The sequence below is a fragment of the Ovis canadensis genome, chromosome 23 (assembly GCF_042477335.2).
Source record: "Ovis canadensis isolate MfBH-ARS-UI-01 breed Bighorn chromosome 23, ARS-UI_OviCan_v2, whole genome shotgun sequence".
Lineage (NCBI taxonomy): Eukaryota > Metazoa > Chordata > Mammalia > Artiodactyla > Bovidae > Ovis > Ovis canadensis.
The window spans coordinates 3,945,093-3,972,902 of record NC_091267.1 but is presented as its reverse complement, the minus strand read 5'-3'; positions in this window follow the sequence as shown (position 1 = coordinate 3,972,902).

Sequence of the window (27,810 nt, the reverse complement as noted above, 5' to 3'; positions counted from 1 at the left end):
GATCGGGTCTCTGAGGTCCCCGTCGTAAGTCGAGAGCCCCTGCCGCAACTCGAGAAAATCCAGGAGGTTTTGCCCTCCAGGCGAGATGAGGCCCATTTCCGCTGAGGCTTCTCGAGGACAATCACATCTAACCACTGGAACTTCCAAAGGGTCCTTCACACCCTTGCTGCAACTCAAGAAGTTCCCCGACATACCCGTCTCCACTCGAGAGGAAGCACGTGGGGTCCCTCACACATCCAGGGGAGCCCCGTTTGCGCCTCCTAGCTCGAGATGAGGGATCCTTTCCCTGTTTCGTAGGGAAAGAATTCCCGGCGTTCCCGTCGCATCTCAAGAGGAGGCGCTCTCCACAGGAAAGGCGAGAGGAACTCCAGGGTCGTGCCACCATTCCAAGAGTCCCCCAGATGTGTCAGTCCATTCCAGAGGAACCTGTTTTCCCTGCACTGCCTTGACGTTCAAGCCGAGGATCGACTCCCACCACGTGTGCACGTGGGACAGCCCTGTGGGAAAGCCTCGTGGGAAAGCCTCGTGGGAAAGACTCGAGGGAAAACCATAGATCCTTTGATCCACGTGGCGGACTGCGTGACACTGCTGCTACCGCTCTGGAGGAAAGCGCAAGTGCATGCCCGCATTCGAGACGAGGACTGACTCCCCTGGGGAGACTCCAGAAGAACCCCAAGATCCATGTCAGCAATGGAGAGGAATCCTCAGGTTCCGGCCCCGACTCCACACAAGGTCTTAGGCCCTGGCATCGACGGGAGAAGAATCCCGAGAGGCCTCCGAGGAACTCTCATGGGGACTGGCCTTTCCTGAGGCCACCAGAGCGGGTCCCTGAGGTCCCCGTCGTAAGTCGAGAGCACCTGCCGCAACTCGAGAAAATCCAGGAGGTTTTGCCCTCCAGGCGAGATGAGGCCCATTTCCGCTGAGGCTTCTCGAGGCCAATCACATCTAACCACTGGAACTTCCAAAGGGTCCTTCACACCCTTGCTGCAACTCAAGAAGTTCCCCGACATACCCGTCTGCACTCGAGAGGAAGCACGTGGTGTCCCGCACACATCCAGGGGAGCCCCGTTTCCGCCTCCTAGCTCGAGATGAGGGATCCTTTCCCTGTTTCGTAGGGAAAGAATTCCCGGCGTTCCAGTCGCATCTCAAGAGGAGGCGCTCTCCACAGGAAAGGCGAGAGGAACTCCAGGGTCGTGACACCATTCCAAGAGACCCCCAGATGTGTCAGTCCATTCCAGAGGAACCTGTTTTCCCTGCACTGCCTTGATGTTCAAGCCGAGGATCGACTCCCACCACGTGTGCACGTGGGACAGCCCTGTGGGAAAGCCTCGTGGGAAAGCCTCGTGGGAAAGACTCGAGGGAAAACCATAGATCCTTTGATCCACGCGGCCGACTGCGTGACACTGCTGCTACCGCTCTGGAGGAAAGCGCAAGTGCATGCCCGCATTCGAGACGAGGACTGACTCCCCTGGGGAGACTCCAGAAGTACCCCAAGATCCATGTCAGCACTGGAGAGGAATCCTCAGGTTCCGGCCCCGACTCCACACAAGGTCTTAGGCCCCCGAATAGACGGGAGAGGAATCCCGAGAGGCCCCCGAGGAACTCGCATGGGGACTGGCCATTCCTGAGGCCACCAGAGCGGGTGCCTGAGGTCCCCGTCGTAAGTCGAGAGCACCTGCCGCAACTCGAGAAAATCCAGGAGGTTTTGCCCTCCAGGCGAGATGAGGCCCATTTCCGCTGAGGCTTCTCCAGGCCAATCACGTCTAACCACTGGAACTTCCAAAGGGTCCTTCACACCCTTGCTGCAACTCAAGAAGTTCCCCGACATACCCGTCTCCACTCGAGAGGAAGCACGTGGGGTCCCGCACACATCCAGGGGAGCCCCGTTTCCGCCTCCTAGCTCGAGATGAGGGATCCTTTCCCTGTTTCGTAGGGAAAGAATTCCCGGCGTTCCCGTCGCATCTCAAGAGGAGGCGCTCTCCACAGGAAAGGCGAGAGGAACTCCAGGGTCGTGCCACCATTCCAAGAGTCCCCCAGATGTGTCAGTCCATTCCAGAGGAACCTGTTTTCCCTGCACTGCCTTGACGTTCAAGCCGAGGATCGACTCCCACCACGTGTGCACGTGGGACAGCCCTGTGGGAAAGCCTCATGGGAAAGCCTCGTGGGAAAGACTCGAGGGAAAACCATAGATCCTTTGATCCACGTGGCGGACTGCGTGACACTGCTGCTACCGCTCTGGAGGAAAGCGCAAGTGCATGCCCGCATTCTAGACGAGGACTGACTCCCCTGGGGAGACTCCAGAAGTACCCCAAGGTCCATGTCAGCACTGGAGAGGAATCCTCAGATTCCGGCCCCGACTCCACACAAGGTCTTAGGCCCCGGCATTGACGGGAGAGGAATCCCGAGAGGCCCCCGAGGAACTCGCATGGGGACTGGCCTTTCCTGAGGCCCCCATAGCGGGTCCCTGAGGTCCCCGTCGTAAGTCGAGAGCACCTGCCGCAACTCGAGAAAATCCAGGAGGTTTTGCCCTCCAGGCGAGATGAGGCCCATTTCCGCTGAGGCTTCTCGAGGCCAATCACGTCTAACCACTGGAACTTCCAAAGGGTCCTTCACACCCTTGGTGCAACTCATGAAGTTCCCCGACATACCCGTCTCCACTCGAGAGGAAGCACGTGGTGTCCCGCACACATCCAGGGGAGCCCCGTTTCCGCCTCCTAGCTCGAGATGAGGGATCCTTTCCCTGTTTTGTAGGGAAAGAATTCCAGGCGTTCCCGTCGCATCTCAAGAGGAGGCGCTCTCCACAGGAAAGGCGAGAGAAACTCCAGGGTCGTGCCACCATTCCAAGAGTCCCCCAGATGTGTCAGTCCATTCCAGAGGAAACTGTTTTCCCTGCACTTCCTTGACGTTCAAGCCGAGGATCGACTCCCACAACGTGTGCACGTGGGACAGCCCTGTGGGAAAGCCTCGTGGGAAAGCCTCATGGGAAAGACTCGAGGGAAAACCATAGATCCTTTGATCCACGCGGCGGACTGCGTGACACTGCTGCTACCGCTCTGGAGGAAAGGGCAAGTGCATGCCCGCATTCGAGACGAGGACTTACTCCCCTGGGGAGACTCCAGAAGTACCCCAAGATCCATGTCAGCACTGGAGAGGAATCCTCAGGTTCCGGCACCGACTCCACACAAGGTCTTAGGCCCCGGCATCGACGGGAGAGGAATCCCAAGAGGCCCTCGAGGAACTCGCATGGGGACTGGCCTTTCCTGAGGCCACCAGAGCGGTTCCCTGAGATCCCCGTCGTAAGTCGAGAGCACCTGCCGCAACTCGAGAAAATCCAGGAGGTTTTGCCCTCCAGGCGAGATGAGGCCCATTTCCGCTGAGGCTTCTCGAGGCCAATCACATCTAACCACTGGAACTTCCAAAGGGTCCTTCACACCATTGCTGCAACTCAAGAAGTTCCCCGACATACCCGTCTCCACTCGAGAGGAAGCACGTGGGGTCCCGCACACATCCAGGGGAGCCCCGTTTCCGCCTCCTAGCTCGAGATGAGGAATCCTTTCCCTGTTTCGTAGGGAAAGAATTCCCGGCATTCCCGTCGCATCTCAAGAGGAGGCGCTCTCCACAGGAAAGGCAGGAGGAACTCCAGGGTCGTGACACCATTCCAAGAGTCCCCCAGATGTGTCAGTCCATTCCAGAGGAACCTGTTTTCCCTGCACTGCCTTAACGTTCAAGCCGAGGATCGAGTCCCACCACGTGTGCACGTGGGACAGCCCTGTGGGAAAGCCTCGTGGGAAAGCCTCGTGGGAAAGACTCGACGGAAAACCATAGATCCTTTGATCCACGCGGCGGACTGCGTGACACTGCTGCTACCGCTCTGGAGGAAAGCGCAAGTGCATGCCCGCATTCGACACGAGGACTTACTCCCCTGGGGAGACTCCAGAAGTACCCCAAGATCCATGTCAGCACTGGAGAGGAATCCTCAGGTTCCGGCCCCGACTCCACACAAGGTCTTAGGCCCCGGCATCGACGGGAGAGGAATCCCGAGACGCCCCCAAGGAACTCTCATGGGGACTGGCCTTTCCTGAGGCCACCAGAGCGGGTCCCTGAGGTCCCCGTCGTAAGTCGAGAGCACCTGCCGCAACTCGAGAAAATCCAGGAGGTTTTGCCCTCCAGGCGAGATGAGGCCCATTTCCGCTGAGGCTTCTCGATGCTAATCACATCTAACCACTTGAACTTCCAAAGGGTCCTTCACACCCTTGCTGCAACTCAAGAATTTCCCCGACATACCCGTCTCCACTCGAGAGGAAGCACGTGGTTTCCCGCACACATTCAGGGGAGACCCGTTTCCGCCTCCTAGCTCGAGATGAGGGATCCTTTCCCTGTTTCGTAGGGAAAGAATTCCCGGCGTTCCCGTCGCATCTCAAGAGGAGGCGATCTCCACAGGAAAGGCGAGAGGAACTCCAGGGTCGTGCCACCATTCCAAGAGTCCCCCAGATGTGTCAGTCCATTCCAGAGGAACCTGTTTTCCCTGCACTGCCTTGACGTTCAAGCCGAGGATCGACTCCCACCACGTGTGCACGTGGGACAGCCCTGTGGGAAAGCCTCGTGGGAAAGCCTCGTGGGAAAGACTCGAGGGAAAACCATAGATCCTTTGATTCACGCGGCGGACCGCGTGACACTGCTGCTACCGCTCTGGAGGAAAGCGGAAGTGCATGCCCGCATTCGAGACGAGGACTGACTCCCCTGGGGAGACTCCAGAAGTACCCCAAGATCCATGTCAGCACTGGAGAGGAATCCTCAGGTTCCGGCCCCGACTCCACACAAGGTCTTAGGCCCCGGCATCGACGGGAGAGGAATCCCGAGAGGCCCCCGAGGAACTCGCATGAGGACTGGCCTTTCCTGAGGCCACCAGATCGGGTCTCTGAGGTCCCCGTCGTAAGTCGAGAGCCCCTGCCGCAACTCGAGAAAATCCAGGAGGTTTTGCCCTCCAGGCGAGATGAGGCCCATTTCCGCTGAGGCTTCTCGAGGACAATCACATCTAACCACTGGAACTTCCAAAGGGTCCTTCACACCCTTGCTGCAACTCAAGAAGTTCCCCGACATACCCGTCTCCACTCGAGAGGAAGCACGTGGGGTCCCTCACACATCCAGGGGAGCCCCGTTTGCGCCTCCTAGCTCGAGATGAGGGATCCTTTCCCTGTTTCGTAGGGAAAGAATTCCCGGCGTTCCCGTCGCATCTCAAGAGGAGGCGCTCTCCACAGGAAAGGCGAGAGGAACTCCAGGGTCGTGCCACCATTCCAAGAGTCCCCCAGATGTGTCAGTCCATTCCAGAGGAACCTGTTTTCCCTGCACTGCCTTGACGTTCAAGCCGAGGATCGACTCCCACCACGTGTGCACGTGGGACAGCCCTGTGGGAAAGCCTCGTGGGAAAGCCTCGTGGGAAAGACTCGAGGGAAAACCATAGATCCTTTGATCCACGTGGCGGACTGCGTGACACTGCTGCTACCGCTCTGGAGGAAAGCGCAAGTGCATGCCCGCATTCGAGACGAGGACTGACTCCCCTGGGGAGACTCCAGAAGAACCCCAAGATCCATGTCAGCAATGGAGAGGAATCCTCAGGTTCCGGCCCCGACTCCACACAAGGTCTTAGGCCCTGGCATCGACGGGAGAAGAATCCCGAGAGGCCTCCGAGGAACTCTCATGGGGACTGGCCTTTCCTGAGGCCACCAGAGCGGGTCCCTGAGGTCCCCGTCGTAAGTCGAGAGCACCTGCCGCAACTCGAGAAAATCCAGGAGGTTTTGCCCTCCAGGCGAGATGAGGCCCATTTCCGCTGAGGCTTCTCGAGGCCAATCACATCTAACCACTGGAACTTCCAAAGGGTCCTTCACACCCTTGCTGCAACTCAAGAAGTTCCCCGACATACCCGTCTGCACTCGAGAGGAAGCACGTGGTGTCCCGCACACATCCAGGGGAGCCCCGTTTCCGCCTCCTAGCTCGAGATGAGGGATCCTTTCCCTGTTTCGTAGGGAAAGAATTCCCGGCGTTCCAGTCGCATCTCAAGAGGAGGCGCTCTCCACAGGAAAGGCGAGAGGAACTCCAGGGTCGTGACACCATTCCAAGAGACCCCCAGATGTGTCAGTCCATTCCAGAGGAACCTGTTTTCCCTGCACTGCCTTGATGTTCAAGCCGAGGATCGACTCCCACCACGTGTGCACGTGGGACAGCCCTGTGGGAAAGCCTCGTGGGAAAGCCTCGTGGGAAAGACTCGAGGGAAAACCATAGATCCTTTGATCCACGCGGCCGACTGCGTGACACTGCTGCTACCGCTCTGGAGGAAAGCGCAAGTGCATGCCCGCATTCGAGACGAGGACTGACTCCCCTGGGGAGACTCCAGAAGTACCCCAAGATCCATGTCAGCACTGGAGAGGAATCCTCAGGTTCCGGCCCCGACTCCACACAAGGTCTTAGGCCCCCGAATAGACGGGAGAGGAATCCCGAGAGGCCCCCGAGGAACTCGCATGGGGACTGGCCATTCCTGAGGCCACCAGAGCGGGTGCCTGAGGTCCCCGTCGTAAGTCGAGAGCACCTGCCGCAACTCGAGAAAATCCAGGAGGTTTTGCCCTCCAGGCGAGATGAGGCCCATTTCCGCTGAGGCTTCTCCAGGCCAATCACGTCTAACCACTGGAACTTCCAAAGGGTCCTTCACACCCTTGCTGCAACTCAAGAAGTTCCCCGACATACCCGTCTCCACTCGAGAGGAAGCACGTGGGGTCCCGCACACATCCAGGGGAGCCCCGTTTCCGCCTCCTAGCTCGAGATGAGGGATCCTTTCCCTGTTTCGTAGGGAAAGAATTCCCGGCGTTCCCGTCGCATCTCAAGAGGAGGCGCTCTCCACAGGAAAGGCGAGAGGAACTCCAGGGTCGTGCCACCATTCCAAGAGTCCCCCAGATGTGTCAGTCCATTCCAGAGGAACCTGTTTTCCCTGCACTGCCTTGACGTTCAAGCCGAGGATCGACTCCCACCACGTGTGCACGTGGGACAGCCCTGTGGGAAAGCCTCATGGGAAAGCCTCGTGGGAAAGACTCGAGGGAAAACCATAGATCCTTTGATCCACGTGGCGGACTGCGTGACACTGCTGCTACCGCTCTGGAGGAAAGCGCAAGTGCATGCCCGCATTCTAGACGAGGACTGACTCCCCTGGGGAGACTCCAGAAGTACCCCAAGGTCCATGTCAGCACTGGAGAGGAATCCTCAGATTCCGGCCCCGACTCCACACAAGGTCTTAGGCCCCGGCATTGACGGGAGAGGAATCCCGAGAGGCCCCCGAGGAACTCGCATGGGGACTGGCCTTTCCTGAGGCCACCATAGCGGGTCCCTGAGGTCCCCGTCGTAAGTCGAGAGCACCTGCCGCAACTCGAGAAAATCCAGGAGGTTTTGCCCTCCAGGCGAGATGAGGCCCATTTCCGCTGAGGCTTCTCGAGGCCAATCACGTCTAACCACTGGAACTTCCAAAGGGTCCTTCACACCCTTGGTGCAACTCATGAAGTTCCCCGACATACCCGTCTCCACTCGAGAGGAAGCACGTGGTGTCCCGCACACATCCAGGGGAGCCCCGTTTCCGCCTCCTAGCTCGAGATGAGGGATCCTTTCCCTGTTTTGTAGGGAAAGAATTCCAGGCGTTCCCGTCGCATCTCAAGAGGAGGCGCTCTCCACAGGAAAGGCGAGAGAAACTCCAGGGTCGTGCCACCATTCCAAGAGTCCCCCAGATGTGTCAGTCCATTCCAGAGGAAACTGTTTTCCCTGCACTGCCTTGACGTTCAAGCCGAGGATCGACTCCCACAACGTGTGCACGTGGGACAGCCCTGTGGGAAAGCCTCGTGGGAAAGCCTCATGGGAAAGACTCGAGGGAAAACCATAGATCCTTTGATCCACGCGGCGGACTGCGTGACACTGCTGCTACCGCTCTGGAGGAAAGGGCAAGTGCATGCCCGCATTCGAGACGAGGACTTACTCCCCTGGGGAGACTCCAGAAGTACCCCAAGATCCATGTCAGCACTGGAGAGGAATCCTCAGGTTCCGGCACCGACTCCACACAAGGTCTTAGGCCCCGGCATCGACGGGAGAGGAATCCCGAGAGGCCCCCGAGGAACTCGCATGGGGACTGGCCTTTCCTGAGGCCACCAGAGCGGTTCCCTGAGATCCCCGTCGTAAGTCGAGAGCACCTGCCGCAACTCGAGAAAATCCAGGAGGTTTTGCCCTCCAGGCGAGATGAGGCCCATTTCCGCTGAGGCTTCTCGAGGCCAATCACATCTAACCACTGGAACTTCCAAAGGGTCCTTCACACCATTGCTGCAACTCAAGAAGTTCCCCGACATACCCGTCTCCACTCGAGAGGAAGCACGTGGGGTCCCGCACACATCCAGGGGAGCCCCGTTTCCGCCTCCTAGCTCGAGATGAGGAATCCTTTCCCTGTTTCGTAGGGAAAGAATTCCCGGCATTCCCGTCGCATCTCAAGAGGAGGCGCTCTCCACAGGAAAGGCAGGAGGAACTCCAGGGTCGTGACACCATTCCAAGAGTCCCCCAGATGTGTCAGTCCATTCCAGAGGAACCTGTTTTCCCTGCACTGCCTTAACGTTCAAGCCGAGGATCGAGTCCCACCACGTGTGCACGTGGGACAGCCCTGTGGGAAAGCCTCGTGGGAAAGCCTCGTGGGAAAGACTCGACGGAAAACCATAGATCCTTTGATCCACGCGGCGGACTGCGTGACACTGCTGCTACCGCTCTGGAGGAAAGCGCAAGTGCATGCCCGCATTCGACACGAGGACTTACTCCCCTGGGGAGACTCCAGAAGTACCCCAAGATCCATGTCAGCACTGGAGAGGAATCCTCAGGTTCCGGCCCCGACTCCACACAAGGTCTTAGGCCCCGGCATCGACGGGAGAGGAATCCCGAGACGCCCCCAAGGAACTCGCATGGGGACTGGCCTTTCCTGAGGCCACCAGAGCGGGTCCCTGAGGTCCCCGTCGTAAGTCGAGAGCACCTGCCGCAACTCGAGAAAATCCAGGAGGTTTTGCCCTCCAGGCGAGATGAGGCCCATTTCCGCTGAGGCTTCTCGAGGCTAATCACATCTAACCACTTGAACTTCCAAAGGGTCCTTCACACCCTTGCTGCAACTCAAGAATTTCCCCGACATACCCGTCTCCACTCGAGAGGAAGCACGTGGTTTCCCGCACACATCCAGGGGAGCCCCGTTTCCGCCTCCTAGCTCGAGATGAGGGATCCTTTCCCTGTTTCGTAGGGAAAGAATTCCCGGCGTTCCCGTCGCATCTCAAGAGGAGGCGATCTCCACAGGAAAGGCGAGAGGAACTCCAGGGTCGTGCCACCATTCCAAGAGTCCCCCAGATGTGTCAGTCCATTCCAGAGGAACCTGTTTTCCCTGCACTGCCTTGACGTTCAAGCCGAGGATCGACTCCCACCACGTGTGCACGTGGGACAGCCCTGTGGGAAAGCCTCGTGGGAAAGACTCGTGGGAAAGACTCGAGGGAAAACCATAGATCCTTTGATCCACGCGGCGGACCGCGTGACACTGCTGCTACCGCTCTGGAGGAAAGCGGAAGTGCATGCCCGCATTCGAGACGAGGACTGACTCCCCTGGGGAGACTCCAGAAATACCCCAAGATCAATGTCAGCACTGGAGAGGAGTCCTCAGGTTCCGGCCCCGACTCCACACAAGGTCTTAGGCCCCGGCATCGACGGGAGAGGAATCCCGAGAGGCCCCCGAGGAACTCGCATGGGGACTGGCCTTTCCTGAGGCCACCAGAGCGGTTCCCTGAGATCCCCGTCGTAAGTCGAGAGCACCTGCCGCAACTCGAGAAAATCCAGGAGGTTTTGCCCTCCAGGCGAGATGAGGCCCATTTCCGCTGAGGCTTCTCGAGGCCAATCACATCTAACCACTGGAACTTCCAAAGGGTCCTTCACACCATTGCTGCAACTCAAGAAGTTCCCCGACATACCCGTCTCCACTCGAGAGGAAGCACGTGGGGTCCCGCACACATCCAGGGGAGCCCCGTTTCCGCCTCCTAGCTCGAGATGAGGAATCCTTTCCCTGTTTCGTAGGGAAAGAATTCCCGGCGTTCCCGTCGCATCTCAAGAGGAGGCGCTCTCCACAGGAAAGGCGAGAGGAACTCCAGGGTCGTGCCACCATTCCAAGAGTCCCCCAGATGTGTCAGTCCATTCCAGAGGAACCTGTTTTCCCTGCACTGCCTTGACGTTCAAGCCGAGGATCGACTCCCACCACGTGTGCACGTGGGACAGCCCTGTGGGAAAGCCTCGTGGGAAAGCCTCGTGGGAAAGACTCGAGGGAAAACCATAGATCCTTTGATCCACGCGGCGGACTGCGTGACACTGCTGCTACCGCTCTGGAGGAAAGCAGAAGTGCATGCCCGCATTCGAGACGAGGACTGACTCCCCTGGGGAGACTCCAGAAGTACCCCATGATCCATGTCAGCACTGGAGAGGAATCCTCAGGTTCCGGCCCCGACTCCACACAAGGTCTTAGGCCCCGGCATCGACGGGAGAGGAATCCCGAGACGCCCCCGAGGAACTCGCATGGGGACTGGCCTTTCCTGAGGCAACCAGAGCGGGTCCCTGAGGTCCCCGTCGTAAGTCGAGAGCACCTGCCGCAACTCGAGAAAATCCAGGAGGTTTTGCCCTCCAGGCGAGATGAGGCCCATTTCCGCTGAGGCTTCTCGAGGCCAATCACATCTAACCACTGGAACTTCCAAAGGGTCCTTCACACCCTTGCTGCAACTCAAGAAGTTCCCCGACATACCCGTCTCCACTCGAGAGGAAGCACGTGGGGTCCCGCACACATCCAGGGGAACCCCGTTTCCGCCTCCTAGCTCGAGATGAGGGATCCTTTCCCTGTTTCGTAGGGAAAGAATTCCCGGCGTTCCCGTCGCATCTCAAGAGGAGGCGCTCTCCACAGGAAAGGCGAGAGGAACTCCAGGGTCGTGCCACCATTCCAAGAGTCCCCCAGATGTGTCAGTCCATTCCAGAGGAACCTGTTTTCCCTGCACTGCCTTGACGTTCAAGCCGAGGATCGACTCCCACCACGTGTGCACGTGGGACAGCCCTGTGGGAAAGCCTCGTGGGAAAGCCTCGTGGGAAAGACTCGAGGGAAAACCATAGATCCTTTGATCCACGCGGCGGACTGCGTGACACTGCTGCTACCGCTCTGGAGGAAAGCGCAAGTGCATGCCCGCATTCGACACGAGGACTTACTCCCCTGGGGAGACTCCAGAAGTACCCCAAGATCCATGTCAGCACTGGAGAGGAATCCTCAGGTTCCGGCCCCGACTCCACACAAGGTCTTAGGCCCCGGCATCGACGGGAGAGGAATCCCGAGAGGCCCCCGAGGAACTCGCATGGGGACTGGCCTTTCCTGAGGCCACCAGATCGGGTCTCTGAGGTCCCCGTCGTAAGTCGAGAGCACCTGCCGCAACTCGAGAAAATCCAGGCGGTTTTGCCCTCCAGGCGAGATGAGGCCCATTTCCGCTGAGGCTTCTCGAGGCTAATTACGTCTAACCACTGGAACTTCCAAAGGGTCCTTCACACCCTTGCTGCAACTCAAGAAGTTCCCCGACATACCCGTCTCCACTCGAGAGGAAGCACGTGGGTCCCGCACACATCCAGGGGAGCCCCGTTTCCGCCTCCTAGCTCGAGATGAGGGATCCTTTCCCTGTTTCGTAGGGAAAGAATTCCCGGCGTTCCCGTCGCATCTCAAGAGGAGGCGCTCTCCACAGGAAAGGCGAGAGGAACTCCAGGGTCGTGCCACCATTCCAAGAGTCCCCCAGATGTGTCAGTCCATTCCAGAGGAATCTGTTTTCCCTGAACTGCCTTGACGTTCAAGCCGAGGATCGACTCCCACCACGTGTGCACGTGGGACAGCCCTGTGGGAAAGCCTCGTGGGAAAGCCTCGTGGGAAAGAATCGAGGGAAAACCATAGATCCTTTGATCCACGCGGCGGACTGCGTGACACTGCTGCTACCGCTCTGGAGGAAAGCGCAAGTGCATGCCCGCATTCGAGACGAGGACTGACTCCCCTGGGGAGACTCCAGAAGTACCCCAAGATCCATGTCAGCACTGGAGAGGAATCCTCAGGTTCCGGCCCCGACTCCACACAAGGTCTTAGGCCCCGGCATCGACGGGAGAGGAATCCCGAGACGCCCCCGAGGAACTCGCATGGGGACTGGCCTTTCCTGAGGCCACCAGAGCGGGTCCCTGAGGTCCCCGTCGTAAGTCGAGAGCACCTGCCGCAACTCGAGAAAATCCAGGCGGTTTTGCCCTCCAGGCGAGATGAGGCCCATTTCCGCTGAGGCTTCTCGAGGCCAATCACATCTACCAATGGAACTTCCAAAGGGTCCTTCACACCCTTGCTGCAACTCAAGAAGTTCCCCGACATACCCGTCTCCACTCGAGAGGAAGCACGTGGGTCCCGCACACATCCAGGGGAGCCCCGTTTCCGCCTCCTAGCTCGAGATGAGGGATCCTTTCCCTGTTTCGTAGGGAAAGAATTCCCGGCGTTCCCGTCGCATCTCAAGAGGAGGCGCTCTCCACAGGAAAGGCGAGAGGAACTCCAGGGTCGTGCCACCATTCCAAGAGTCCCCCAGATGTGTCAGTCCATTCCAGAGGAATCTGTTTTCCCTGAACTGCCTTGACGTTCAAGCCGAGGATCGACTCCCACCACGTGTGCACGTGGGACAGCCCTGTGGGAAAGCCTCGTGGGAAAGCCTCGTGGGAAATACTCGAGGGAAAACCATAGATCCTTTGATCCACGCGGCGGACTGCGTGACACTGCTGCTACCGCTCTGGAGGAAAGCGCAAGTGCATGCCCGCATTCGAGACGAGGACTGACTCCCCTGGGGAGACTCCAGAAGTACCCCAAGATCCATGTCAGCACTGGAGAGGAATCCTCAGGTTCCGGCCCCGACTCCACACAAGGTCTTAGGCCCCGGCATCGACGGGAGAGGAATCCCGAGACGCCCCCGAGGAACTCGCATGGGGACTGGCCTTTCCTGAGGCCACCAGAGCGGGTCCCTGAGGTCCCCGTCGTAAGTCGAGAGCACCTGCCGCAACTCGAGAAAATCCAGGAGGTTTTGCCCTCCAGGCGAGATGAGGCCCATTTCCTCTGAGGCTTCTCGAGGCTAATCACGTCTAACCACTGGAACTTCCAAAGGGTCCTTCACACCCTTGCTGCAACTCAAGAAGTTCGCCGAAATACCCGTCTCCACTCGAGAGGAAGCACGTGGTGTCCCGCCCACATCCAGGGGAGCTCCGTTTCCGACTCCTAGCTCGAGATGAGTGATCCTTTCCCTGTTTCGTAGGGAAAGAATTCCCGGCGTTCCCGTCGCATCTCAAGAGGAGGCGCTCTCCACAGGAAAGGCGAGAGGAACTCCAGGGTCGTGCCACCATTCCAAGAGTCCCCCAGATGTGTCAGTCCATTCCAGAGGAACCTATTTTTCCTGCACTGCCTTGACGTTCAAGCCAAGGATCGACTCCCACCACGTGTGCACGTGGGACAGCCCTGTGGGAAAGCCTCGTGGGAAAGACTCGTGGAAAAGACTCGAGGGAAAACCATAGATCCTTTGATCCACGCGGCGGACTGCGTGACACTGCTGCTACCGCTCTGGAGGAAAGCGCAAGTGCATGCCCGCATTCGAGACGAAGACTGACTCCCCTGGGGAGACTCCAGAAGTACCCCAAGATCCATGTCAGCACTGGAGAGGAATCCTCAGGTTCCGACCCCGACTCCACACAAGGACTTAGGCCCCGGCATCGACAGGAGAGGAATCCCCAGAGGCCCCCGAGGAACTCGCATGGGGACTGGCCTTTCCTGAGGCCACCAGAGCGGGTCCCTGAGGTCCCCGTCGTAAGTCGAGAGCACCTGCCGCAACTCGAGAAAATCCAGGAGGTTTTGCCCTCCAGGCGAGATGAGGCCCATTTCCGCTGAGGCTTCTCGAGGCTAATCACGTCTAACCACTGGAACTTCCAAAGGGTCCTTCACACCCTTACTGCAACTCAAGAAGTTCCCCGACATACCCATCTCCACTCGAGAGGAAGCACGTGGGTCCCGCACACATCCAGGGGAGCCCCGTTTCCGCCTCCTAGCTCGAGATGAGGGATCCTTTCCCTGTTTCGTAGGGAAAGAATTCCCGGCGTTCCCGTCGCATCTCAAGAGGAGGCGCTCTCCACAGGAAAGGCGAGAGGAACTCCAGGGTCGTGCCACCATTCCAAGAGTCCCCCAGATGTGTCAGTCCATTCCAGAGGAACCTGTTTTCCCTGCACTGCCTTGACGTTCAAGCCGAGGATCGACTCCCACCACGTGTGCACGTGGGACAGCCCTGTGGGAAAGCCTCGTGGGAAAGCCTCGTGGGAAAGACTCGAGGGAAAACCATAGATCCTTTGATCCACGCGGCGGACTGCGTGACACTGCTGCTACCGCTCTGGAGGAAAGCGCAATTGCATGCCCGCATTCGAGACGAGGACTGACTCCCCTGGGGAGACTCCAGAAGTACCCCAAGATCCATGTCAGCACTGGAGAGGAATCCTCAGGTTCCGGCCCCGACTCCACACAAGGTCTTAAGCCCCGGCATCGACGGGAGAGGAATCCCCAGAGGAACTCGCATGGGGACTGGCCTTTCCTGAGGCCACCAGAGCGGGTCCCTGAGGTCCCCGTCGTAAGTCGAGAGCACCTGCCGCAACTCGAGAAAATCCAGGCGGTTTTGCCCTCCAGGCGAGATGAGGCCCATTTCCGCTGAGGCTTCTCGAGGCCAATCACATCTACCAATGGAACTTCCAAAGGGTCCTTCACACCCTTGCTGCAACTCAAGAAGTTCCCCGACATACCCGTCTCCACTCGAGAGGAAGCACGTGGGTCCCGCACACATCCAGGGGAGCCCCGTTTCCGCCTCCTAGCTCGAGATGAGGGATCCTTTCCCTGTTTCGTAGGGAAAGAATTCCCGGCGTTCCCGTCGCATCTCAAGAGGAGTCGCTCTCCACAGGAAAGGCGAGAGGAACTCCAGGGTCGTGCCACCATTCCAAGAGTCCCCCAGATGTGTCAGTCCATTCCAGAGGAATCTGTTTTCCCTGAACTGCCTTGACGTTCAAGCCGAGGATCGACTCCCACCACGTGTGCACGTGGGACAGCCCTGTGGGAAAGCCTCGTGGGAAAGCCTCGTGGGAAATACTCGAGGGAAAACCATAGATCCTTTGATCCACGCGGCGGACTGCGTGACACTGCTGCTACCGCTCTGGAGGAAAGCGCAAGTGCATGCCCGCATTCGAGACGAGGACTGACTCCCCTGGGGAGACTCCAGAAGTACCCCAAGATCCATGTCAGCACTGGAGAGGAATCCTCAGGTTCCGGCCCCGACTCTACACAAGGTCTTAGGCCCCGGCATCGACGGGAGAGGAATCCCGAGACGCCCCCGAGGAACTCGCATGGGGACTGGCCTTTCCTGAGGCCACCAGAGCGGGTCCCTGAGGTCCCCGTCGTAAGTCGAGAGCACCTGCCGCAACTCGAGAAAATCCAGGCGGTTTTGCCCTCCAGGCGAGATGAGGCCCATTTCCGCTGAGGCTTCTCGAGGCTAATCACGTCTAACCACTGGAACTTCCAAAGGGTCCTTCACACCCTTGCTGCAACTCAAGAAGTTCCCCGACATACCCGTCTAAACTCGAGAGGAAGCACGTGGGTCCCGCACACATCCAGGGGAGCCCCGTTTCCGCCTCCTAGCTCGAGATGAGGGATCCTTTCCCTGTTTCGTAGGAAAAGAATTCCCGGAGTTCCCGTCGCATCCCAAGAGGATGCGCTCTCCACAGGAAAGGCGAGAGGAACTCCAGGGTCGTGCCACCATTCCAAGAGTCCCCCAGATGTGTCAGTCCATTCCAGAGGAACCTGTTTTCCCTGCACTGCCTTGACGTTCAAGCCGAGGATCGACTCCCACCACGTGTGCACGTGGGACAGCCCTGTGGGAAAGCCTCGTGGGAAAGCCTCGTGGGAAAGACTCGAGGGAAAACCATAGATCCTTTGATCCACGCGGCGGACTGCGTGACACTGCTGCTACCGCTCTGGAGGAAAGCGCAAGTGCATGCCCGCATTCGAGACGAGGACTGACTCCCCTGGGGAGACTCCAGAAGTACCCCAAGATCCATGTCAGCACTGGAGAGGAATCCTCAGGTTCCGGCCCCGACTCCACACAAGGTCTTAGGCCCCGGCATCGACGGGAGAGGAATCCCGAGACGCCCCCGAGGAACTCGCATGGGGACTGGCCTTTCCTGAGGCCACCAGAGCGGGTCCCTGAGGTCCCCGTCGTAAGTCGAGAGCACCTGCCGCAACTCGAGAAAATCCAGGAGGTTTTGCCCTCCAGGCGAGATGAGGCCCATTTCCGCTGAGGCTTCTCGAGGCTAATCACGTCTAACCACTGGAACTTCCAAAGGGTCCTTCACACCCTTGCTGCAACTCAAGAAGTTCGCCGAAATACCCGTCTCCACTCGAGAGGAAGCACGTGGTGTCCCGCCCACATCCAGGGGAGCTCCGTTTCCGACTCCTAGCTCGAGATGAGTGATCCTTTCCCTGTTTCGTAGGGAAAGAATTCCGGGCATTCCCGTCGCATCTCAAGAGGAGGCGCTCTCCACAGTAAAGGCGAGAGGAACTCCAGGGTCGTGCCACCATTCCAAGAGTCCCCCAGATGTGTCAGTCCATTCCAGAGGAACCTATTTTTCCTGCACTGCCTTGACGTTCAAGCCAAGGATCGACTCCCACCACGTGTGCACGTGGGACAGCCCTGTGGGAAAGCCTGGTGGGAAAGACTCGTGGAAAAGACTCGAGGGAAAACCATAGATCCTTTGATCCACGCGGCGGACTGCGTGACACTGCTGCTACCGCTCTGGAGGAAAGCGCAAGTGCATGCCCGCATTCGAGACGAAGACTGACTCCCCTGGGGAGACTCCAGAAGTACCCCAAGATCCATGTCAGCACTGGAGAGGAATCCTCAGGTTCCGACCCCGACTCCACACAAGGACTTAGGCCCCGGCATCGACAGGAGAGGAATCCCCAGAGGCCCCCGAGGAACTCGCATGGGGACTGGCCTTTCCTGAGGCCACCAGAGCGGGTCCCTGAGGTCCCCGCCGTAAGTCGAGAGCACCTGCCCCAACTCGAGAAAATCCAGGAGGTTTTGCCCTCCAGGCGAGATGAGGCCCATTTCCGCTGAGGCTTCTCGAGGCTAATCACGTCTAACCACTGGAACTTCCAAAGGGTCCTTCACACCCTTACTGCAACTCAAGAAGTTCCCCGACATACCCATCTCCACTCGAGAGGAAGCACGTGGGTCCCGCACACATCCAGGGGAGCCCCGTTTCCGCCTCCTAGCTCGAGATGAGGGATCCTTTCCCTGTTTCGTAGGGAAAGAATTCCCGGCGTTCCCGTCGCATCTCAAGAGGAGGCGCTCTCCACAGGAAAGGCGAGAGGAACTCCAGGGTCGTGCCACCATTCCAAGAGTCCCCCAGATGTGTCAGTCCATTCCAGAGGAACCTGTTTTCCCTGCACTGCCTTGACGTTCAAGCCGAGGATCGACTCCCACCACGTGTGCACGTGGGACAGCCCTGTGGGAAAGCCTCGTGGGAAAGCCTCGTGGGAAAGACTCGAGGGAAAACCATAGATCCTTTGATCCACGCGGCGGACTGCGTGACACTGCTGCTACCGCTCTGGAGGAAAGCGCAATTGCATGCCCGCATTCGAGACGAGGACTGACTCCCCTGGGGAGACTCCAGAAGTACCCCAAGATCCATGTCAGCACTGGAGAGGAATCCTCAGGTTCCGGCCCCGACTCCACACAAGGTCTTAAGCCCCGGCATCGACGGGAGAGGAATCCCCAGAGGAACTCGCATGGGGACTGGCCTTTCCTGAGGCCACCAGAGCGGGTCCCTGAGGTCCCCGTCGTAAGTCGAGAGCACCTGCCGCAACTCGAGAAAATCCAGGCGGTTTTGCCCTCCAGGCGTGATGAGGCCCATTTCCGCTGAGGCTTCTCGAGGCCAATCACATCTACCAATGGAACTTCCAAAGGGTCCTTCACACCCTTGCTGCAACTCAAGAAGTTCCCCGACATACCCGTCTCCACTCGAGAGGAAGCACGTGGGGTCCCGCACACATCCAGGGGAGCCCCTTTTCCGCCTCCTAGCTCGAGATGAGGGATCCTTTCCCTGTTTCGTAGGGAAAGAATTCCCGGCGTTCCCGTCGCATCTCAAGAGGAGGCTCTCTCCAAAGGAAAGGCGAGAGGAACTCCAGGGTCGTGACACCATTCCAAGAGTCCCCCAGATGTGTCAGTCCATTCCAGAGGAACCTTTTTTCCCTGCACTACCTTGACGTTCAAGCCGAGGATCGACTCCCACCACGTGTGCACGTGGGACAGCCCTGTGGGAAAGCCTCGTGGGAAAGCCTCGTGGGAAAGACTCGAGGGAAAACCATAGATCCTTTGATCCACGCGGCGGACTGCGTGACACTGCTGCTACCGCTCTGGAGGAAAGCGCAAGTGCATGCCCGCATTCGAGACGAGGACTGACTCCCCTGGGGAGACTCCAGAAGTACCCCAAGATCCATGTCAGCACTGGAGAGGAATCCTCAGGTTCCGGCCCCGACTCTACACAAGGTCTTAGGCCCCGGCATCGACGGGAGAGGAATCCCGAGAGGCCCCCGAGGAACTCGCATGGGGACTGTCCTTTCCTGAGGCCACCAGAGCGGGTCCCTGAGGTCCCCGTCGTAAGTCGAGAGCACCTGCCGCAACTCGAGAAAATCCAGGCGGTTTTGCCCTCCAGGCGAGATGAGGCCCATTTCCGCTGAGGCTTCTCGAGGCTAATCACGTCTAACCACTGGAACTTCCAAAGGGTCCTTCACACCCTTGCTGCAACTCAAGAAGTTCGCCGAAATACCCGTCTCAACTCCAGAGGAAGCACGTGGTGTCCCGCCCACATCCAGGGGAGCTCCGTTTCCGACTCCTAGCTCGAGATGAGTGATCCTTTCCCTGTTTCGTAGGGAAAGAATTCCGGGCGTTCCTGTCGCATCTCAAGAGGAGGCGCTCTCCACAGGAAAGGCGAGAGGAACTCCAGGGTCGTGCCACCATTCCAAGAGTCCCCCAGATGTGTCAGTCCATTCCAGAGGAACCTATTTTTCCTGCACTGCCTTGACGTTCAAGCCAAGGATCGACTCCCACCACGTGTGCACGTGGGACATCCCTGTGGGAAAGCCTGGTGGGAAAGACTCGTGGAAAAGACTCGAGGGAAAACCATAGATCCTTTGATCCACGCGGCGGACTGCGTGACACTGCTGCTACCGCTCTGGAGGAAAGCGCAAGTGCATGCCCGCATTCGAGACGAAGACTGACTCCCCTGGGGAGACTCCAGAAGTACCCCAAGATCCATGTCAGCACTGGAGAGGAATCCTCAGGTTCCGACCCCGACTCCACACAAGGACTTAGGCCCCGGCATCGACAGGAGAGGAATCCCCAGAGGCCCCCGAGGAACTCGCATGGGGACTGGCCTTTCCTGAGGCCACCAGAGCGGGTCCCTGAGGTCCCCGCCGTAAGTCGAGAGCACCTGCCCCAACTCGAGAAAATCCAGGAGGTTTTGCCCTCCAGGCGAGATGAGGCCCATTTCCGCTGAGGCTTCTCGAGGCTAATCACGTCTAACCACTGGAACTTCCAAAGGGTCCTTCACACCCTTACTGCAACTCAAGAAGTTCCCCGACATACCCATCTCCACTCGAGAGGAAGCACGTGGGTCCCGCACACATCCAGGGGAGCCCCGTTTCCGCCTCCTAGCTCGAGATGAGGGATCCTTTCCCTGTTTCGTAGGGAAAGAATTCCCGGCGTTCCCGTCGCATCTCAAGAGGAGGCGCTCTCCACAGGAAAGGCGAGAGGAACTCCAGGGTCGTGCCACCATTCCAAGAGTCCCCCAGATGTGTCAGTCCATTCCAGAGGAACCTGTTTTCCCTGCACTGCCTTGACGTTCAAGCCGAGGATCGACTCCCACCACGTGTGCACGTGGGACAGCCCTGTGGAAAGCCTCGTGGGAAAGCCTCGTGGGAAAGACTCGAGGGAAAACCATAGATCCTTTGATCCACGCGGCGGACTGCGTGACACTGCTGCTACCGCTCTGGAGGAAAGCGCAATTGCATGCCCGCATTCGAGACGAGGACTGACTCCCCTGGGGAGACTCAAGAAGTACCCCAAGATCCATGTCAGCACTGGAGAGGAATCCTCAGGTTCCGGCCCCGACTCCACACAAGGTCTTAAGCCCCGGCATCGACGGGAGAGGAATCCCCAGAGGAACTCGCATGGGGACTGGCCTTTCCTGAGGCCACCAGAGCGGGTCCCTGAGGTCCCCGTCGTAAGTCGAGAGCACCTGCCGCAACTCGAGAAAATCCAGGCGGTTTTGCCCTCCAGGCGAGATGAGGCCCATTTCCGCTGAGGCTTCTCGAGGCCAATCACATCTACCAATGGAACTTCCAAAGGGTCCTTCACACCCTTGCTGCAACTCAAGAAGTTCCCCGACATACCCGTCTCCACTCGAGAGGAAGCACGTGGGGTCCCGCACACATCCAGGGGAGCCCCTTTTCCGCCTCCTAGCTCGAGATGAGGGATCCTTTCCCTGTTTCGTAGGGAAAGAATTCCCGGCGTTCCCGTCGCATCTCAAGAGGAGGCTCTCTCCAAAGGAAAGGCGAGAGGAACTCCAGGGTCGTGCCACCATTCCAAGAGTCCCCCAGATGTGTCAGTCCATTCCAGAGGAACCTGTTTTCCCTGCACTACCTTGACGTTCAAGCCGAGGATCGACTCCCACCACGTGTGCACGTGGGACAGCCCTGTGGGAAAGCCTCGTGGGAAAGCCTCGTGGGAAAGACTCGAGGGAAAACCATAGATCCTTTGATCCACGCGGCGGACTGCGTGACACTGCTGCTACCGCTCTGGAGGAAAGCGCAAGTGCATGCCCGCATTCGAGACGAGGACTGACTCCCCTGGGGAGACTCCAGAAGTACCCCAAGATCCATGTCAGCACTGGAGAGGAATCCTCAGGTTCCGGCCCCGACTCGACACAAGGTCTTAGGCCCCGGCATCGACGGGAGAGGAATCCCGAGAGGCCCCCGAGGAACTCGCATGGGGACTGGCCTTTCCTGAGGCCACCAGAGCGGGTCCCTGAGGTCCCCGTCGTAAGTCGAGAGCACCTGCCGTAACTCGAGAAAATCCAGGCGGTTTTGCCCTCCAGGCGAGATGAGGCCCATTTCCGCTGAGGCTTCTCGAGGCTAATCACGTCTAACCACTGGAACTTCCAAAGGGTCCTTCACACCCTTGCTGCAACTCAAGAAGTTCCCCGACATACCCGTCTCCACTCGAGAGGAAGCACGTGGGTCCCGCACACATCCAGGGGAGCCCCGTTTCCGCCTCCTAGCTCGAGATGAGGGATCCTTTCCCTGTTTCGTAGGAAAAGAATTCCCGGCGTTCCCGTCGCATCTCAAGAGGAGGCGCTCTCCACAGGAAAGGCGAGAGGAACTCCAGGGTCGTGCCACCATTCCAAGAGTCCCCCAGATGTGTCAGTCCATTCCAGAGGAACCTGTTTTCCCTGCACTGCCTTGACGTTCAAGCCGAGGATCGACTCCCACCACGTGTGCACGTGGGACAGCCCTGTGGGAAAGCCTCGTGGGAAAGCCTCGTGGGAAAGACTCGAGGGAAAACCATAGATCCTTTGATCCACGCGGCGGACTGCGTGACACTGCTGCTACCGCTCTGGAGGAAAGCGCAAGTGCATGCCCGCATTCGAGATGAGGACTGACTCCCCTGGGGAGACTCCAGAAGTACCCCAAGATCCATGTCAGCAGTGGAGAGGAAACCTCAGGTTCCGGCCCCGACTCCACACAAGGTCTTAGGCCCCGGCATCGACGGGAGAGGAATCCCGAGACGCCCCCGAGGAACTCGCATGGGGACTGGCCTTTCCTGAGGCCACCAGAGCGGGTCCCTGAGGTCCCCGTCGTAAGTCGAGAGCACCTGTCGCAACTCGAGAAAATCCAGGAGGTTTTGCCCTCCAGGCGAGATGAGGCCCATTTCCGCTGAGGCTTCTCGAGGCTAATCACGTCTAACCACTGGAACTTCCAAAGGGTCCTTCACACCCTTACTGCAACTCAAGAAGTTCCCCGACATACCCGTCTCCACTCGAGAGGAAGCACGTGGGTCCCGCACACATCCAGGGGAGGCCCGTTTCCGCCTCCTAGCTCGAGATGAGGGATCCTTTCCCTGTTTCGTAGGGAAAGAATTCCCGGCGTTCCCGTCGCATCTCAAGAGGAGGCGCTCTCCACAGGAAAGGCGAGAGGAACTCCAGGGTCGTGCCACCATTCCAAGAGTCCCCCAGATGTGTCAGTCCATTCCAGAGGAACCTGTTTTCCCTGCACTTCCTTGACGTTCAAGCCGAGGATCGACTCCCACCACGTGTGCACGTGGGACAGCCCTGTGGGAAAGCCTCGTGGGAAAGCCTCGTGGGAAAGACTCGAGGGAAAACCATAGATCCTTTGATCCACGCGGCGGACTGCGTGACACTGCTGCTACCGCTCTGGAGGAAAGCGCAAGTGCATGCCCGCATTCGAGACGAGGACTGACTCCCCTGGGGAGACTCCAGAAGTACCCCAACATCCATGTCAGCACTGGAGAGGAATCCTCAGGTTCCGGCCCCGACTCCACACAAGGTCTTAGGCCCCGGCATCGACGGGAGAGGAATCCCGAGACGCCCCCGAGGAACTCGCATGGGGACTGGCCTTTCCTGAGGCCACCAGAGCGGGTCCCTGAGGTCCCCGTCGTAAGTCGAGAGCACCTGCGGCAACTCGAGAAAATCCAGGCGGTTTTGCCCTCCAGGCGAGATGAGGCCCCTTTCCGCTGAGGCTTCTCGAGGCTAATCACGTCTAACCACTGGAACTTCCAAAGGGTCCTTCACACCCTTGCTGCAACTCAAGAACTTCCCCGACATACCCGTCTAAACTCGAGAGGAAGCACGTGGGTCCCGCACACATCCAGGGGAGCCCCGTTTCCGCCTCCTAGCTCGAGATGGGGGATCCTTTCCCTGTTTCGTAGGAAAAGAATTCCCGGAGTTCCCGTCGCATCCCAAGAGGAGGCGCTCTCCACAGGAAAGGCGAGAGGAACTCCAGGGTCGTGCCACCATTCCAAGAGTCCCCCAGATGTGTCAGTCCATTCCAGAGGAACCTGTTTTCCCTGCACTGCCTTGACGTTCAAGCCGAGGATCGACTCCCACCACGTGTGCACGTGGGACAGCCCTGTGGGAAAGCCTCGTGGGAAAGCCTCGTGGGAAAGACTCGAGGGAAAACCATAGATCCTTTGATCCACGCGGCGGACTGCGTGACACTGCTGCTACCGCTCTGGAGGAAAGCGCAAGTGCATGCCCGCATTCGAGACGAGGACTGACTCCCCTGGGGAGACTCCAGAAGTACCCCAAGATCCATGTCAGCACTGCAGAGGAATCCTCAGGTTCCGGCCTCGACTCCACACAAGGACTTAGGCCCCGGCACCGACGGGAGAGGAATCCCCAGAGGCCCCCGAGGAACTCGCATGGGGACTGGCCTTTCCTGAGGCCACCAGAGCGGGTCCCTGAGGTCCCCGTCGTAAGTCGAGAGCACCTGCCGCAACTCGAGAAAATCCAGACGGTTTTGCCCTCCAGGCGAGATGAGGCCCATTTCCGCTGAGGCTTCTCGAGGCTAATCACGTCTAACCACTGGAACTTCCAAAGGGTCCTTCACACCCTTGCTGCAACTCAAGAAGTTCCCCGACATACCCGTCTCCACTAGAGAGGAAGCACGTGGGGTCCCGCACACATCCAGGGGAGCCCCGTTTCCGCCTCCTAGCTCGAGATGAGGGATCCTTTCCCTGTTTCGTAGGGAAAGAATTCCCGGCGTTCCCGTCGCATCTCAAGAGGAGCCGCTCTCTACAGGAAAGGCGAGAGGAACTCCAGGGTCATGCCACCATTCCAAGAGTCCCCCAGATGTGTCAGTCCATTCCAGAGGAACCTGTTTTCCCTGCACTGCCTTGACGTTCAAGCCGAGGATCGACTCCCACCACGTGTGCACGTGGGACAGCCCTATGGGAAAGCGTCGTGGGTAAGCCTCGTGGGAAAGACTCGAGGTAAAACCATAGATCCTTTGTTCCACGCGGCGGACTGCGTGACACTGCTGCTACCGCTCTGGAGGAAAGCGCAAGTGCATGCCCGCATTCGAGACGAGGACTGACTCCCCTGGGGAGACTCCAGAAGTACCCCAAGATCCATGTCAGCACTGGAGAGGAATCCTCAGGTTCCGGCCCCGACTCGACACAAGGTCTTAAGCCCCGGCATCGACGGGAGAGGAATCCCGAGAGGCCCCCGAGGAACTCGCATGGGGACTGGCCTTTCCTGAGGCCACCAGAGCGGGTCCCTGAGGTCCCCGTCGTAAGTCGAGAGCACCTGCCGCAACTCGAGAAAATCCAGGAGGTTTTGCCCTCCAGGCGAGATGAGGCCCATTTCCGCTGAGGCTTCTCGAGGCTAATCACGTCTAACCACTGGAACTTCCAAAGGGTCCTTCACACCCTTGCTGCAACTCAAGAAGTTCCCCGACATACCCGTCTCCACTCGACAGGAAGCACGTGGGTCCCGCACACATCCAGGGGAGCCCCGTTTCCGCCTCCTAGCTCGAGATGAGGGATCCTTTCCCTGTTTGGTAGGGAAAGAATTCCCGGCGTTCCCGTCGCATCTCAAGAGGAGGCGCTCTCCAAAGGAAAGGCGAGAGGAACTCCAGGGTCGTGCCACCATTGCAAGAGTCCCCCAGATGTGTCAGTCCATTCCAGAGGAACCTGATTTCCCTGCACTGCCTTGACGTTCAAGCCGAGGATCAACTCCCACCACGTGTGCACGTGGGACAGCCCTGTGGGAAAGCCTCGTGGGAAAGCCTCGTGGAAAAGACTCGAGGGAAAACCATAGATCCTTTGATCAATTGGGCGGACTGCGTGACACTGCTGCTACCGTTCTGGAGGAAAGCGCAAGTGCATGCCCGCATTCGAGACGAGGACTGACTCCCCTGGGGAGACTCCAGAAGTACCCCAAGATCCATGTCAGCACTGGAGAGGAATCCTCAGGTTCCGGCCCCGACTCCACACAAGGTCTTAGGCCCCGGCATCGACGGGCGAAGAATCCCGAGAGGCCCCCGAGGAACTCGCATGGGGACTGGCCTTTCCTGAGGCCACCAGAGCGGGTCCCTGAGGTCCCCGTCGTAAGTCGAGAGCACCTGCCGCAACTCGAGAAAATCCAGGAGGTTTTGCCCTCCAGACGAGATGAGGCCCATTTCCGCTGAGGCTTCTCGAGGCCAATCACATCTAACCACTGGAATTTCCAAAGGGTCCTTCACACCATTGCTGCAACTCAAGAAGTTCCCCGACATACCCGTCTCCACTCGAATGGAAACACGTGGTGTCCCGCCCACATCCAGGGGAGCTCCGTTTCCGCCTCCTTGCTCGAGATGAGGGATCCTTTCCCTGTTTCGTACGGAATGAATTCCCGGCGTTCCCGTCGCATCTCAAGAGGAGGCGCTCTCCACAGGAAAGGCGAGAGGAACTCCAGGGTCGTGCCACCATTCCAAGAGTCCCCCAGATGTGTCAGTCCATTCCAGAGGAACCTGTTTTCCCTGCACTGCCTTGACGTTCAAGCCGAGGATCGACTCCCACCACGTGTGCACGTGGGACAGCCCTGTGGGAAAGCCACGTGGGAAAGCCTCGTGGGAAAGACTCGACGTAAAACCATAGATCCTTTGATCCACGCGGCGGACTGCGTGACACTGCTGCTACCGCTCTGGAGGAAAGCGCAAGTGCATGCCCGCATTCGAGACGAGGACTGACTCCCCTGGGGAGACTCCAGAAGTACCCCAAGATCCATGTCAGCACTGGAGAGGAATCCTCAGGTTCCGGCCCCGATTCCACACAAGGTCTTAGGACCCGGCATCGACGGGAGAGGAATCCCGAGAGGCCCCCGAGGAACTCGCATGGGGACTGGACTTTCCTGAGGCCACCAGAGCGGGTCCCTGAGGTCCCCGTCGTAAGTCGAGAGCACCTGCCGCAACTCGAGAAAATCCAGGAGGTTTTGCCCTCCAGGCGAGATGAGGCCCATTTCCGCTGAGGCTTCTCGAGGCCAATCACATCTAACCACTGGAACTTCCAAAGGGTCCTTCACACCCTTGCTGCAACTCAAGAAGTTCCCCGACATACCCGTTTCCACTCGAGAGGAAGCACGTGGGGTCCCGCAAACATCCAGGGGAGCCCCATTTCCGCCTCCTAGCTCGAGATGAGGGATCCTTTCCCTGTTTCGTAGGGAAAGAATTCCCGGCATTCCCGTCGCATCTCAAGAGGAGGCGCTCTCCACAGGAAAGGCGAGAGGAACTCCAGGGTCGTGCCACCATTCCAAGAGTCCCCCAGATGTGTCAGTCCATTCCAGAGGAACCTGTTTTCCCTGCACTGCCTTGACGTTCAAGCCGAGAATCGAGTCCCACCACGTGTGCACGTGGGACAGCCCTGTGGAAAGCCTCGTGGGAAAGCCTCGTGGGAAAGACTCGAGGGAAAACCATAGATCCTTTGATCCACGCGGCGGACTGCGTGACACTGCTGCTACCGCTCTGGAGGAAAGCGCAAGTGCATGCCCGCATTCGAGACGAGGACTGACTCCCCTGGGGAGACTCCAGAAGTACCCCAAGATCCATGTCAGCACTGCAGAGGAATCCTCAGGTTCCGGCCTCGACTCCACACAAGGACTTAGGCCCCGGCACCGACGGGAGAGGAATCCCCAGAGGCCCCCGAGGAACTCGCATGGGGACTGGCCTTTCCTGAGGCCACCAGAGCGGGTCCCTGAGGTCCCCGTCGTAAGTCGAGAGCACCTGCCGCAACTCGAGAAAATCCAGACGGTTTTGCCCTCCAGGCGAGATGAGGCCCATTTCCGCTGAGGCTTCTCGAGGCTAATCACGTCTAACCACTGGAACTTCCAAAGGGTCCTTCACACCCTTGCTGCAACTCAAGAAGTTCCCCGACATACCCGTCTCCACTAGAGAGGAAGCACGTGGGGTCCCGCACACATCCAGGGGAGCCCCGTTTCCGCCTCCTAGCTCGAGATGAGGGATCCTTTCCCTGTTTCGTAGGGAAAGAATTCCCGGCGTTCCCGTCGCATCTCAAGAGGAGCCGCTCTCTACAGGAAAGGCGAGAGGAACTCCAGGGTCATGCCACCATTCCAAGAGTCCCCCAGATGTGTCAGTCCATTCCAGAGGAACCTGTTTTCCCTGCACTGCCTTGACGTTCAAGCCGAGGATCGACTCCCACCACGTGTGCACGTGGGACAGCCCTATGGGAAAGCGTCGTGGGTAAGCCTCGTGGGAAAGACTCGAGGTAAAACCATAGATCCTTTGTTCCACGCGGCGGACTGCGTGACACTGCTGCTACCGCTCTGGAGGAAAGCGCAAGTGCATGCCCGCATTCGAGACGAGGACTGACTCCCCTGGGGAGACTCCAGAAGTACCCCAAGATCCATGTCAGCACTGGAGAGGAATCCTCAGGTTCCGGCCCCGACTCGACACAAGGTCTTAAGCCCCGGCATCGACGGGAGAGGAATCCCGAGAGGCCCCCGAGGAACTCGCATGGGGACTGGCCTTTCCTGAGGCCACCAGAGCGGGTCCCTGAGGTCCCCGTCGTAAGTCGAGAGCACCTG